We start from the raw sequence: 14,511 nt of genomic DNA on the forward strand, positions 1-14,511 counted from the left end.
GAAAATGTTTTTTTCCCTTTAGTACATTAATGCAATCTTTATTTTCGCATTGCACATTTGATGCAAATGACCATGCATTAGTTCTGTGGCCCTGGTACAGAATTTGTACTGGTTTTTCACAAAATTGGGCCACTTCATATTGACTTCAAATCATACATTTCAGATTACTGTACAGTTATTGGGTTTAATATTTCTAAGAGGAATTAATCTGACATTAAATAAACAATGAATTTCTAAGTGTAATCACCCTGGGGCATCTTGGTGATGGAAGTTAATGTTTCTATGGTTATTTAATCACAGAATGGACTAGTTATTCATCACCTAATGGCATCCTGGTGCTGTGGTTGAGTAAGTGACAGATGAAAACCAAACTAGGTTAAACTAATTGAAAATGTGGGCTGGTGGGTCTTCAGCACTTAATGGAATGATCTATGATACGAGATGTTACAAAGACCAAGCAGTAGTCAGTCACAAAGTTACTCGGCTGGGACAGAGAATACTTTTCCCCCCAGATGAAATTGCCTCCTATGCGGGTTTGAAGCAGGAAGCTGAACGAAGGTGGCGAGAAGGAAGGTACCTTGACATATGGGCTTTATTGGCAAACGCACAAGCGTCATTTAGTACCTGATGAAAGAAGCACAGGGGCTGAAACTAACAGCCTGATTCATGTACAGGCCGTTTTGCGTGGCCCTAATAGCGAATCATAGCGATTCTCTATTGAGGACACGCAAAACGGCATTCATGTAGGAATTGCTAATGAAATAGCGATTCCTACATGTTCTTTATTTGCGAGTAGCAATTTGCTACTCGCAAAAACTCCCCATTCATTCCTATGGGCCAAGAGGCCCATAGGAATGAATGGGGAGTATCCCTTATTTGCGAGTAGCAATTTGCTACTCGCAAATAAGATAGCGATTTTAAGGGTGCCAGGGGTGTCCAAAGGACGCCCTGTAGCACCCCTAAAAGGCACATTTGAACAGGTGTTGCGCACACACATGTCCAAAGGACATGTGTGTGTGCAACATGCAACTTAGAAAAATGCTTTTAAAAGCATTTTTCTGAGTTTTTGCTATTTACCGACAGGTCTGACCTCTCGGTAAATAGCGGCCCCAAAAGTGGAAAATCGCTATTTTTCTTTGTGTCATGAATAGCATTTGAGGAATCTCTATTAGAGATTCCTTGAATGCCATTCCTCGCAAATATGCGAATTCTTACATAGCGATTTTTGCATTTGGGATTGTGAATACCAAATGCAAAAATCGCACTCGCAAAGGGCCAGATTCTCAGAATCTGGCCCTTTTGCGAGCGCTATTGCCTACATGAATCAGGCTGTAAGTTCTCTGTTTCACTGTCAGCCAATGTTGTTTACTGTAGGCCTCTGTTACATGGTCAGATTTGCACAAGGCAAACTCCAGTCTCACTGCCATGTTCTGGAAGAGTTGCAATTTGGCGAGTGTCTAAGATTCTTTCCCAGCACTCTCGGATGAAACTCACAGGAGTACAGCATTTACTCGCTTTTCCAAAAGCAAAGGTTATTCACCAAGCCAATAAAAAAAGAGGGTGCCCAGCTGGCTTGGCTAAAAATAGGTATTCCATAAATAGTGTAGCAGGTAAGTACCTCTGATTTGTCTGTATTTAGGGGTCACTACGATGGTGGTGAACCAACCACAGGCAGCCTGCCAATGGAGGATTCACCGCCATCGCAAAGCACTTTTCCGTCCACCAGATTATGCTGGAAATTCCATCCGCCACGGTCCAAACCAGGCAATCGTTACGATTGCCTGGCGGACCCACCCCACATCTACAAAATGATGGCGGTGCCTAGTATGTACCGTCCACCATATTATGATGCTGCATCCCCTACTGCCTGTGTATAGCGGTTCAACTGCCATTCACAGGATGGCGGGGATGTTATTTTGGGGGCCAGTTGGAGGCCCCCCTCGTGCCAGGCCCAGGAGACTTCAGTTTTGCAACATTTCCCTGCACCAGGTGGCAGGCTCCAGTTGGTGCCTGCCACGTAGTGCATGGTAATGCAAACAGTGTATTTCGAACATTGCGGCGGGCACTGCAGCCAGCATCACCAAACTGCAATGATGCAACTGCCACAGTGCTGGTCGCATCATAATCTCATTTGCGGGATTGCTGCCTTACAGGCAGCCGGTCCCAAGCCCCGTAATGATGGCAGATGGACTAATGTCTGTCTGCCATCTTAATGAGCTCCTTAGTTTCAACATTGTCCTGCCTATCCAAGTCTGACATGCATCTAATAGTTTGTGGATTGCTAAATCGTTGGAAGGCTATTTTGCTAGGTATTTCTCTCCCAACTTAACAACTGGAGAGCTGGGATATTGGCATGGAAATGCTTTACAGCAAGGGGTTTAGACTAGATTTCTTAAACATGCGTTTGACTATGCTTTTCTTCCAACAACTGGGAACTTAATCAGAACTGATGGAGGCATTTAAAACAGATGAAAGGACAGGAGTGACAGAGGAAGATAATTTGTGTAAAACCCTAGCTGGACAAATGTCTTCATGAAACCCTGAATTAACTGACATTAACAGCTGTTGGGTTTGAGTATCTTGAAAAGGGGGAATGGCCTCCACTGGGGCACTTCCTAGTGTGATAGTGCCATCTCCTCTGAATATTCTTGGTGACAGAGCCAGCCTCTGATGTTGTCACTCAAAAGACAAATCTTATTAGTGAAAAATGAGCCCAGTCTGCCACACAATTCTTGAGATCGAGGTTAAATAATGAAGGGGTACTGGTTGACAAACAGGTTGGATTTGAATGCTGAAGGACCTATTTGGTGTGCCTTCACATACAGGTAGGTGCTCATCTCCTTGTCAGACTTATCATGATTGTGCTCTGTGCTTTTTGATTAACAACCTACATAATAGATGATCATGGGGGATGTGCCGATTATGTCATTAAGCACATATCAGACCTAACATTTTGACCAATCATATGGTGTGAGTTAATTACTATTCAAGGGTTGGCAGGAGACAGGACCCCAAAGCAGGACAACATCTGCCATCTTGGGAGCTTGCAGTAGAGAGCAGACGACTGTGACCCAGGTCATTATCACCAGATCTCAGTAGGAGGTATGATCAATGATTGCTAACACAACTGGATGCCTCAAAAGATAGCCTCTGCTCCCAAGTAAAGTGCTCTATGTCTGAAGGTATGTCTTTTTTTTACTACATTCCTTATTTTAATAAAGAACAACATCCCTCTCAACTCGCCCATTTTTGGCAGGTGATACTTGTCATGGCTGGTCTCGCATCCACTGACCCACAAGCCTCCCTTCTTCACTCACTTGGGAGGTAGACTTTGCTTTTGTGTTTTCCTGGGCTCTGACATAGCCAACACAAGACTGCATTCTGCCAATTTTACAGCACAGGGATTAGTCCACAGACAGAGGTCATGAGTCAAACTAGTGCTACTTTGAAAACTACATCCTCACAAAGATATGTAACCTAACCACTCCTGCAAAAAATCTTAAGCAATACCTCATATGCTTTGCATAAAGGGCTTTAAATATGCTCAAAAAAATTAAAAACCATTAATTTTTCAGTTTAAGAAATCTGGACTTCCCCATCTAAGTGGGGTGTTGACATGGTTAAGAGCACATCTTGAAATCTTCCACACCAAGATGTTGCAAAAGGTTCAGAATAATGGTAGTTGAGCTGATCCTCTTAAAGGTTCTTAGCTTGTCACAAGGCCAGTGTTCTTGATATAAATACTGCATAGAGTTATTGTGTGAACTCTGATAGACCGAGGAAGCGGTATGTGTGCTTTCAAAAGTCCTCGATCTAGGATGGAAATAATGCACAATACTGGGACTTGTAAATGGAGGAATTGTCTCAGAGAAGTCAGATCAAGCTAATCTGTTTAGATTCTAAAGTATTCCAAAAGTATTTCAGAACACCCTATTGCTACTCTATAAATATGGTAAGCCTATGTATCATTCAAAGGAAGAAATAGCTGATACGATCGTTAATAGCTTTCAATGTTACTTCTTCCCTCCTTCCACCCACCCTTCAGCTAAGTATGGGCTGAAAATCCATTCCGCTCGCGCAATTTTCGAATTTTTGGCAATTTCGCAGTCTGCGAATCGCGCAAAATTGTCAAAGAATTCGCAATTCGCAAGCTGGTGGATTTTTTTACTTGGTCGTGCTTCAAAAGTACAATCTCGCGTGCGGCGTTGCCTTACCTTGATTCTGAGTTCGCCGAGTTGTTTTTCCTCCTGGTTTGCGTGCGCTGCGCTATTTTGGATCTGGCTGCGTCATCACGCGAGACTTTTCGACCGTGAGTACGTCATAGCGGACCACCATCTTGCACTGCGAGAGTTTGAGAACGCGACTACATCATAAGGGCCCGCGATCACACATCGCCAGAGTAAACAATTGCGAATACATAGATGCGACGCGCAGCTGAATTCCGGCAGGAGATTTGAACAGCTCGCTTTCCCGAACTTGCAAAAATTGCAATTCTGCACAAGAAATCTACCGCAGGCAGCATAAACCTTCTGTAAATGATGATTTGGATCAAAATAACTCCTCAGATTTACATTTGGCTGCACTTTTCTGTGCAAGGAGTCCATTTTTGGGGGGGGGGTGGGAGGAAGGAAGTGCCCTAGAGTCTCCAACTTCCTGTTCCTGTCCAGCAGGGTCCTCCCAGTGCTTTGTGCATGTCCTGGTCACTTTTCATTTGGATCTGGAGCTGGAAGGATTACTTTTTGTGGCTGCTGCTGGATATTTGTATTTGAGGATTTTTTTGTTTGGATCACTTTTGGATTACTTTTGGATTTGAGATTTTACAAGTAAGTTGGTGTTGTTTGTTTGGAGCATTGCAGTTGCTGCAACTACAATTTTAAAACTTTTTCACAACTTTAAAATATATATATTGTGGGTAGCCACAGTATCCAGTAGGCCCAGGGTTAGTCATGGGTGCATGATACAACTGTTTCTGTCAGTTTTGTTGAACTTAAATATCATTTATGTCATGGAATTGAATAGCTCAGTGTTATATGTGGATTTATTTTTTATTTTTGGGGTGCGTGTAAAGCCACACTAGCCAGTAGGCCCAGGGGTAGTCAGTGGTGCATGGACCAAGTCTTTCTGTGGGGTGTCTTGAATTTAAACATCATTTAGGGCATGGATGGCATTGGATTGTGGTGATTTTTGTGTGTTTTTCGATTTTTGGGGGTGTTGTTGGGACCTGGCCATGTCGGTGGGGGCCATTGTGAGGCCTGGTCCAGGCAGGGCCTGGCCATGTGGGTGGGGGTCAAGGAGCCATTTTGAAGCCAGGCAGTATGCTTTGTGCCATAGACCTGCACCCAGTCTGCCTTGCTTTCATCCATTATGCCCAGGGGTAGTCAGTGGTGCATGGACCAAGGCTTTCTGTGGGGTCTCTTGAATTTAAACATCATTTAGGGCATGGATGGCATTGGATTGTGGTGATTTTTGTGTTTTTTGATTTTTTGGGGTGTTGTTGGGGCCTGGCCATGTGGGTGGGGGCCAATTTGAGGCCTGGTCCAGGCAGGGCCTGGCCCTGTGGGTGGGGGTCAAGAGGCCATTTTGAAGCCAAGCAGTGTGCTCTGTGCCATAGGCCTGCACCCAGTCTGCCTTGCTTTCATCCATTATGCCCAGGGGTACTCAGTGGTGCATGGACCAAGGCTCTCTGTGGGGTCTCTTGAATTTAAACTTTGGGTGTTGTTGGGGCCTGGTCCAGGGCCTGGCCATGTGGATGGGGGTCTAGGGGCCATTTTTAAAGCCAGGCAGTGTGCTTTGTGCCATAGGCCTGCACCCAGTCTGCCACCTTTCATCCATTATGCCCAGGGGTACTCAGTGGTGCATGAAACAACTTTCTCTGTGTGATCTCTCTTCTATTAATGTAAACATCCATTTTTGATTAGAAATATTTGCAATTTTTATTTTTGGTCTTTCCGTTTTTGGGTGTGTTGCAATAATAATAAATGCCTAGTTGCAAATATTAATTGAAGCACGACATATGCAACATTTATTTAACTGATGTTCCTCTGGCTTCCTTTGCTTTTTTTTGCACAAAGAGAACCACGAATCGTCCTCATCGTTCATCATCAGTGCCAGGAAGAAGTCCTGCTGTGGTGTGTGCAGCACAGCATCACGTGACGTCAAATGTGGCCACAGACAACTCTGCAACTCGTGCAACTGCGGCCTGCTGTTCTGACATCTGAAGAAGATGGGCCCAAAGAAAGGTGTCCGTAGCTCCTCTACCAAGAAATTTGCCAGTGCCACTGCCAGTAAGAAGGAGCAGAAGAAGCAAGTGACGCCACTTAGGAGACTGGTGTGCCCACAGACACTTTTTTGGGGAAAGAAAAAACCTATGCCTGCAGCAGGGGTATCCGCCAGGGACCAAGCTGGGAGCAGCACCTCAGCTTCATTGATCTCAGTGCCACCAGGCCAAGTTAGGCCCAAGGCCATGAGTGCCACAGAGGCAGCCACTTTAATTGCTCAATCACCATCAACCAGTGATGTTGGCGTTGACTCATTGCAAGAAAGTAGCATCCGATCAACGCAGGGTGTAACTCATCTGACGAGTGTTCAACCACAGCCGCAATAACAACCACAGGTGCAACAAGGAGAGACGCAAGGAGAGGCGCAAGGAGAGGCGCAAGGAGTGGCGCAAGGAGTTGCGCAAGAAGTGGCGCAAGGAGTGGCGCAAGTAGAGGCGCAAGGAGTGGCGCAAGGAGTGGCGCAAGGAGTGGCGCAAGTAGAGGCACAAGTAGAGGCGCATGGAGAGGCGCATGGAGAGGCGCAAGTAGAGGCGCATGGAGAGGCGCATGGAGAGGTACAACTGCCCACAATGCTTGTTCCTCCAGAAGTAGGGGCACATCAGGAAATCGAGATTCAAGCAGAGGTATCATCCGAGCAAGTCACTCCTCTTGATGATCCATTGTCTTCCAGATCCCCAGCAAGGAAAAGGTCAAGGACGGCTAGTACAAGTTCTTATTCAAGCCCCCTTCCTTCTGATGATCTAAATCTTGATTGGAACCCACCAATACAGTCTGAGAGGGAGGCACGCCATGAGCCGACAAAGGTATCTAAGCCTAAAAGGAAGGTTCCCGCAAGGCTTTCCCTTATTGGTGATGACGACAAACAAGAAGTAGAAGTGGTGTATTCTGCTGCTGATGAACACTCTGACGATGACGACCCAGTCATCACAGTCGTCACTCCAGCCCCAGCGGGCATACAGCAGACAGACATTTTTACCCTATCCTGAATTGCTGCTGAGCGGGATGTGGGTGGCGTGGCACTGGTACCACCACCAACACAGGTAACTACTACATCAACATGACCTACAGCTGCCATATTTTCTCTTCAGAAGGGCCGGCAGGGACGTCCATTCAGCTCGACCTCCGTTACCTCAAGTAGTGGTGCTGTAACTGTAAGTGCACAACAGAGTCGAATTCGGCCACGCCCATCTGTGGTGTTTCAAAAACTGCTTCTCAGGGTAATAAGAAATTGGCAGACAAATCTGGAATATCAAAGTACAAGTTTATTAAACTTACATGAGGTGAGGCTGCGTCTCACAATAGCCGCAGCCATTGTAGGAGGCAGTCTGCAGATTTCAGAAAGCTTCAGCGTTATATACATTTCAGAGTTACATAGGAACACAAAGAAAGGGGCAGTCCTGGCTCATGTGAACACACAAAACTACCTAATATGGACATGTAAGATCTGCTTGCTCAGCCAAGTGGGAGGAACTAACAGCTTCAGCACGAAGTGAACACATTCCTATTTGAGGCTAATTAGTAACAGATGCAGACCCTACCGGGCACTTCTGAGCATGCGTTAAAGTGGAGGAGGCTAAACATATCCTGTTACTGGGCAGACTTCAGGTGCAGCTAACAGAAAGGTAGGACAAAGCACATGGTGAGCACATGGCAGCTAAGATGGCTGCCAGACATGCTAAAATGGCTTCTATAAAGCGGACAAGATAACTTCTAAATCCAAGATGGCTTCTGCTAACGCTAACCCATTAATGCCAAAATACAACAGACGCCCGTTTTAGCGTTAGCTGAAGACATTAGAACAATCCAGTAGGAACATAAGACAGGTGTGCTCATTAGCTCGCATAAATGTATCACTTTCCTAATACATTGTAAGGTAAGCATTTTCCATTCTAAACATTTCATTAAGGCATGAGCAGGAATTCAAAAGAACGGGACATTAGATCATAAACTATTCAAACAGTAAGAGAAAGTAGCGACCACTTATTACAGAGAAAATTAGCATTTTCACAACCCTAAGCAAAAGCAAATCCTAAAATCTTTCAGAAAACACTATATACTCAGGTGAAACAGTGGCAATCCTTCAATGTTCTCAGGTTGAAATAGGAATACTTTTTCTTAAAGAATAAACTTCACTCTACCTTTACTAAATGCAATACTACTCTAAAACACTATCAAAATCAGTTCCTCAGCACCCAATTGTCACAACTACAACTGTACCCAGAATCATTTCAAAGTCTCTCTGGCAGATTTCTATTTTCCATTGAATCTCCTTCCATTGTTTCATTGGGCCTCTTGATTCAGGCTGTCCATGAAGATGGTGTTTTTCAGTGTCCGTTGGAGTGCCCTCCTGGCAAACACTCACAGCTCACTCGAAAGTCTCAATGTCTCAAGGCATGGCACTCATCTCTCTCCTTTGTGGCAGACACTACAGACAGTGTGCTCTTCATGTATCATGAGCACAGAGCATCTTGTGCAAACTCAAGGGGAGAACAAAAGCAACAAACTGCAACACTTTCAGGCTCCAACACTTTCACTCAGTGTCAGAGAATGCTCAGGCTGCTCTTTCATAGATACTACACATGTAGTGCCTTCTTCCAATCTTAGACCTTCCGGTGAAATGCCATTACGTTGGAGCAAAACGAAAAGGGGAGTGGCCAAAAACTCAGGCCAAAGGGGATCAGGGGACCGCGCGCTGTCAGAGGTTCAAGCACATGACAGTTGAGCAAACTGAACAAACTGGATGACAACCCTGTTATCAAGCAACAGGGATCCTTCGCATCTTTGAAACTAGCTCCTCTTTTCTTTTCTTTTTCTTTTTCTTTCACCGCTGGTTGACGATGCAAACAAAATGATTTCAGAGTGACCATTTAACTTGGTGGCGATCACTCATTCAACTTGACTGTTTCTCTGGGTGCTGGGACTGCAAACCAATACTTCCTGCTTTCATCTAGCTGTCAATAATGGGAGTTAGGATTCATCTTGGTCATTTGTTCTGCAGGGTATCACTACTCTCCCTTTGACTCTGGAATATCCTGCAGAACCTAATGATATAGGAAGTAACACAATCATTAGTTTCCTCCAATTGAGTGCAAAAAACAGTTCGGTATTTAACAAAAGGCTGCAAACAGGTTGCCTGCAATCTTCAAAAGAGTGGCCATATGACATGTGACTATCATGATCTAAAATACTCTGTCATTCTCATAAAATACAAACACAAAACAGTGACTCTAATTTCTGTAATTGGATTTTCAATATGAGAGCATATCCGCTACCATCTAAGGGTAGATAGCTACATGAAGAATCTATGTGAGTGGATGTCCTCACACATAATACATAATGACATTTTCTAATGGGGTAAAAACATTTTTTCTCTTAATCATTACACATGGGTGTTCCTAAATCTCTTATCTAGAACATCTCAAAAATCAAAATCACACAATGACTTTATCAGGGACATGTAGACAAAGGCTAATTATCAAAATGTGGAAACACAAAAAACCGAAGAACTAAAAAATCCTAATGTTTCCATTATTAAAACACATCTGGTCTATCAAAAATTAAAGCAGCAGGATTACTAAATGTATAGTGTCTCCTATTGAGGTGGAAAACTTATCTTGCTATAATATTAAATCAGTTTATCAGACTATCACTATCTTATCAGTCAGACTGGAAAACATCAAAAAATAGGCCTAAAGAAAATTCCTAAAAATCAGTGTGGTCATACAAAAGAGAATTATACATAATATGGTGGTGGTCTCTAATATCGTTGCATTCTAGGATTGTTAACCTGAACAAAGGAATACAGAAAAAAGAAATAGAAGTAGGACACGGCTAAAATCCTCAATAACTATGCACAATGTAACATCAGGGGAGAGGCCACAAAAGAAATGGCTATAGGAAAGACAAAAATTACTTGGGTGATAGTCAAGTGTGTGACATAATACCAAAAGCATGGACAAAAATAGTGCAGAATTTTGGACAATGGCCCCTACACCATATACAGTAATGTCAGTTAATGGTCCAGCTCCTTCTGCAGGGCGAAAAAATGAAAAGTTTAGATCACCTTTAACAAGCGCCACAAATCTATAATTTCATCCTTAGGTCCAATCAAGGATACATAATTTAAAACTACCCGGTCCATAAGGGAGAGGACAGTATATTGTGACTCCTGTATATCTCTTTATATTTTACTTCAATACTATTATGGCCAAATTGTTTGACATACACTGATGTGTTGTCTATTCTTCTCCACAGCATGCAAAACATCATGCCTGTGAAATTTAGTATCAAACACAAATTGTACCAAATTATTGCAACATGACACATATCGTCATATATGTCTAGTGACAATACAGGCAAAACTTGTAATAATTTCCTAGGCAACAACATAAAACAAACAACATGTGCCAAGCCATCAGATATACATGCAATATAGCTAGCACAAAAAGCATAGACACATTACAATAGCACATATAAAACACACATAAATAAACAGTGACGCATGCATTCATGCATCCCAAAAACCCAGAAATGCAGGCCTGCTTCATTTGTCATGTTCAGAATGAAAAATCAAAATTTCACCAAAATTATACTTTCACTTACAAGCCACCCTTTGACAGGAGATCATTATTCACTAAAGATCAAACTGTCAATTAAAACTTACAATGTCACTTATGACACGCTGTGGACCAGCAGTAACTATTCACAAGGAGGGAAATGCAAAATCATGAAAAAAAAAAAAAAACACACGAACATTTTTGCACAGAAGTCATAATAAAAACCCATCTATTTTCAACATACTGCTAACACAGCGCATATTAGACAAAATCCTAACTGTCAACCAACCATCCTTCTTTTAAAACCTGCTAACCCACTTTAATATTGGCTGCCCAAAGATAAAGCTCTTTCACAGACGCCCTGCGTCCCATGCACTAGCCCATCCTTGAGGCCCTTTTGGACCCTTGGCACTCGAGGCCCTGGGAGCCTTGAGGCCCTTTGAGACCCTGGCCCTCGAGACCCTGGGAGCCTTGAGGCCCTGCTTTGTTTACTCTCTCCAAGGCTTGTCAGGAATGCACTTCTCTGAGACAAAGCCCTAATCTAATGAGCTGCAGATGTGGACGTAAAAGCCTCTCGCAAGCCATCTAATGTCCAAGCTTGAATTGCTGCAAGTCAGAGAAGCTTTACCAAGCAGTCATTGCTCCATCTATCTTCACTTATTGCTAAACCCCCATCTCACTCTCCTTAAGGTCAAACTCTGCCAGGCACACCGCACGCTCCTTCAGACCCCTCTTTCTATTCCCTTCACTCAAACTGACAAAGCCAGAAACCCTTCCCCACACTTTTTAAGCTTCAAAAATCAACCCTATTGAAAAAAACACATGTGATATAAATCTTCTTTCAGGGATAAAATTCATTTAGTCCTATATTATAAAACATTTACTGTAAACAAGTTGCAGAACATAATAACATAGCAGACCAACTTTAAATTAAATGTTCGCTACCACCCTATGCGATGGTACTCATTTATCAACTCTAAAAAGATGAAAGAAAAAATAGGCCCCGCCGAAAATTAGAACCTTCAACTCTGATATTAAACATAAACCTCTGCATCAGGCACAGTGGCTCACTGAGCTATGAAGAACAACCTTGACTAATAACAACCCACAAGTTTGTAATATGCACAAATATGCATTTTCTGAAAGCCAGAAACACTGCAAAGCTATCGTAAATGGCCAGAAAGCTGTGTTAAAAAAGGCCATTTCACTCAATTTCGACTTTTAACTTTGGGTCACTTAAAAATGAAAATCCTACAATTGCATTACATATTAATCATCCTCAGAATGTGCTGTACATGTTGCAAAGAGCGAACACGAGGCATATCACATGTAATGCCTTAGAAAAATGAGCTTTTACGCCTGCGCCAAGTGAAAACCCAACATGTAAATGTCCTAATTATGCAGTCACACATTACTTAAATCAAATTGTAATTTTAAGGGGTCATAGTATGAGTACTAAGCTTTATAAATATCAAAAAACGATTTTAAAAAACACTCATTTTTTTTTCTTCAAATTTTCCCATGATTAATAATTTTTTGTTATTATTTTTTTTTCTCTAAACCCAATCCTAATTGCTAAACCCACATTTAAAAACCGAACTGCATCTTTTGCCTATCAGTTTAGATGCAGTCATATATGAGCCTATGCACAAAAGTCTTACTGAAAACAAAACAGATTTTCGCGCCAGAATTTTAGAAGGACATTGAGCAACAAAACCAGAAATATAACCCTTTTTCTTTTTACTGTGTTTAAAAAGAGAGGACAACCACAATTGAAATGTCTGTCTGTGATACAAAATAACGAACCTTACTTTGGTAACCCTCTAAAACCCTTATTCTGAAATGCTAAATTCAGAGCGTGGGGAACTAACGGCTAGGCTCTGGCTGAATAAACATTCCAATGTCATTTATGGCCTTTCAAAAAAAACAACAGCTGCCGTTCTCAAGGCGGGAAGGGCCTGCACAAAGCTGACCCCAGAACTTCCAGTCTTACTGAAAAAACAGACATTTCCAGAAAAACGTGTGCCACAAGATGCATTTAAACGTAGCAAAAATTCACTTCAGCTAAAATTTTAGCATTTTACATATATGAAAATGCATGTAAGTAAAAAAAAGCTACAATTCGTTTTCCCTACAGAACACACAATTTAATTTTGAGGCCTTTCATATTCCCAGTGAATGTAATTTTAACTGTATCTAATTTAAGCCTGCAACAATTTGCACATATGCATTTTGCTTAATGTATAAATTAAAGAGCAACATATAGCCATTTTAGCATGTCGCATGGTAAATTGCTACATGTTCATGTAATTTCCACCAAATTTTAATTAATCTAACATTTTACTTAATAAACTGAAAAACATTAAGAATGCACGATACACACATTTTCAGCTCATTTCAAACAGAAACATAAAGTGTTCAAAACATTCAGGACACGCAGGACAGCGCTGTAGACATTTCGTTTCATAAATTTGCGCCGACGCTATTCACAACAGAACTTACACTAACAGAAAAACCCACAGAAACATTTAGACACAATTTGAACCCACAAATCAACACATAGAACTGAACATAATGGACAGCTACAAAGGCTGTACCCAAACCAAACCACTTTGTAAATACGAAATGTAGATCATATTTACAAGAACCATTTCTCAATAATGTTTCAAAAAACTGCAAAAAAACACAGCCCAACAGACGGCTGTATAGGCACAGAGCCACAATACTCTTAATGCACTAACTGTAAGTGGCAGAACACCAAAAATCGTTCTGCATCTCTGCCATTCATAAAATTACGCAGAACAAAGGATCCTGACATGTAATATGTCATATTTTTAATTCCCTGGGGATACGAAATCACCAAGGAAGAAATATGTTTCATACCTAACCTATTTAGGTATCCCTGCTAAGGGAAAGCCGGCTAATTCCTTAAGTCAAAACTGGCGCCCATCAAATCAAGCAGCACATCCTTCGAAGTGCGCGGCAAACAGGCATTGCTTCAGAAATAGTGCAAAATCTACACTATTTATATGGAAAGAGCGCTTAATCATTGCGCTATACAAACATTTTGAGGAAAAATCCTCGCATTTACCTGCCTATATGAGTTGCAACACATACATTTCAAATTCAAATTCAAATTCAAAAAGACTAGTCCCACAAATTCAAATCAAATAACCATAGCAAGCGTATCCTAAAACTGCCTTGCCAATCCCATGCTTCAAAAAGCTCACAGCAAGTACCTTAAAAACGGTTCTTACCAATCAAGAGCGTCCAAATTCTAACTGCCAAGTTCTAAATGACCTAACGGTCTCTCTTTTTATTTTTTTTTCATTTTGTTACTCACGCCAAAAATGTTCTCAGTCAGGGGTGACAGCATGTGGAGGATCCAAATCAGGGATCAGAAACACAGTGGTGGGCTGCAGACAAAGAATCCTCAGAATCTCCTGTGCACAGGGTACCTCCATGGCAGAATTCAGTCCTGGGCCCCTCTGTAGATATTCTGTCTCCTGACACCAGATCACCCCAGCAGACAGTCACCTCTCTGATGAGTCCCTTCGTGGTCGCCAATTGTGGTGTTTCAAAAACTGCTTCTCAGGGTAATAAGAAATTGGCAGACAAATCTGGAATATCAAAGTACAAGTTTATTAAACTTACATGAGGTGAGGCTGCGTCTCACA

Source organism: Lissotriton helveticus, chromosome 5_1 (assembly GCF_964261635.1).
Source record: "Lissotriton helveticus chromosome 5_1, aLisHel1.1, whole genome shotgun sequence".
NCBI lineage: Eukaryota > Metazoa > Chordata > Amphibia > Caudata > Salamandridae > Lissotriton > Lissotriton helveticus.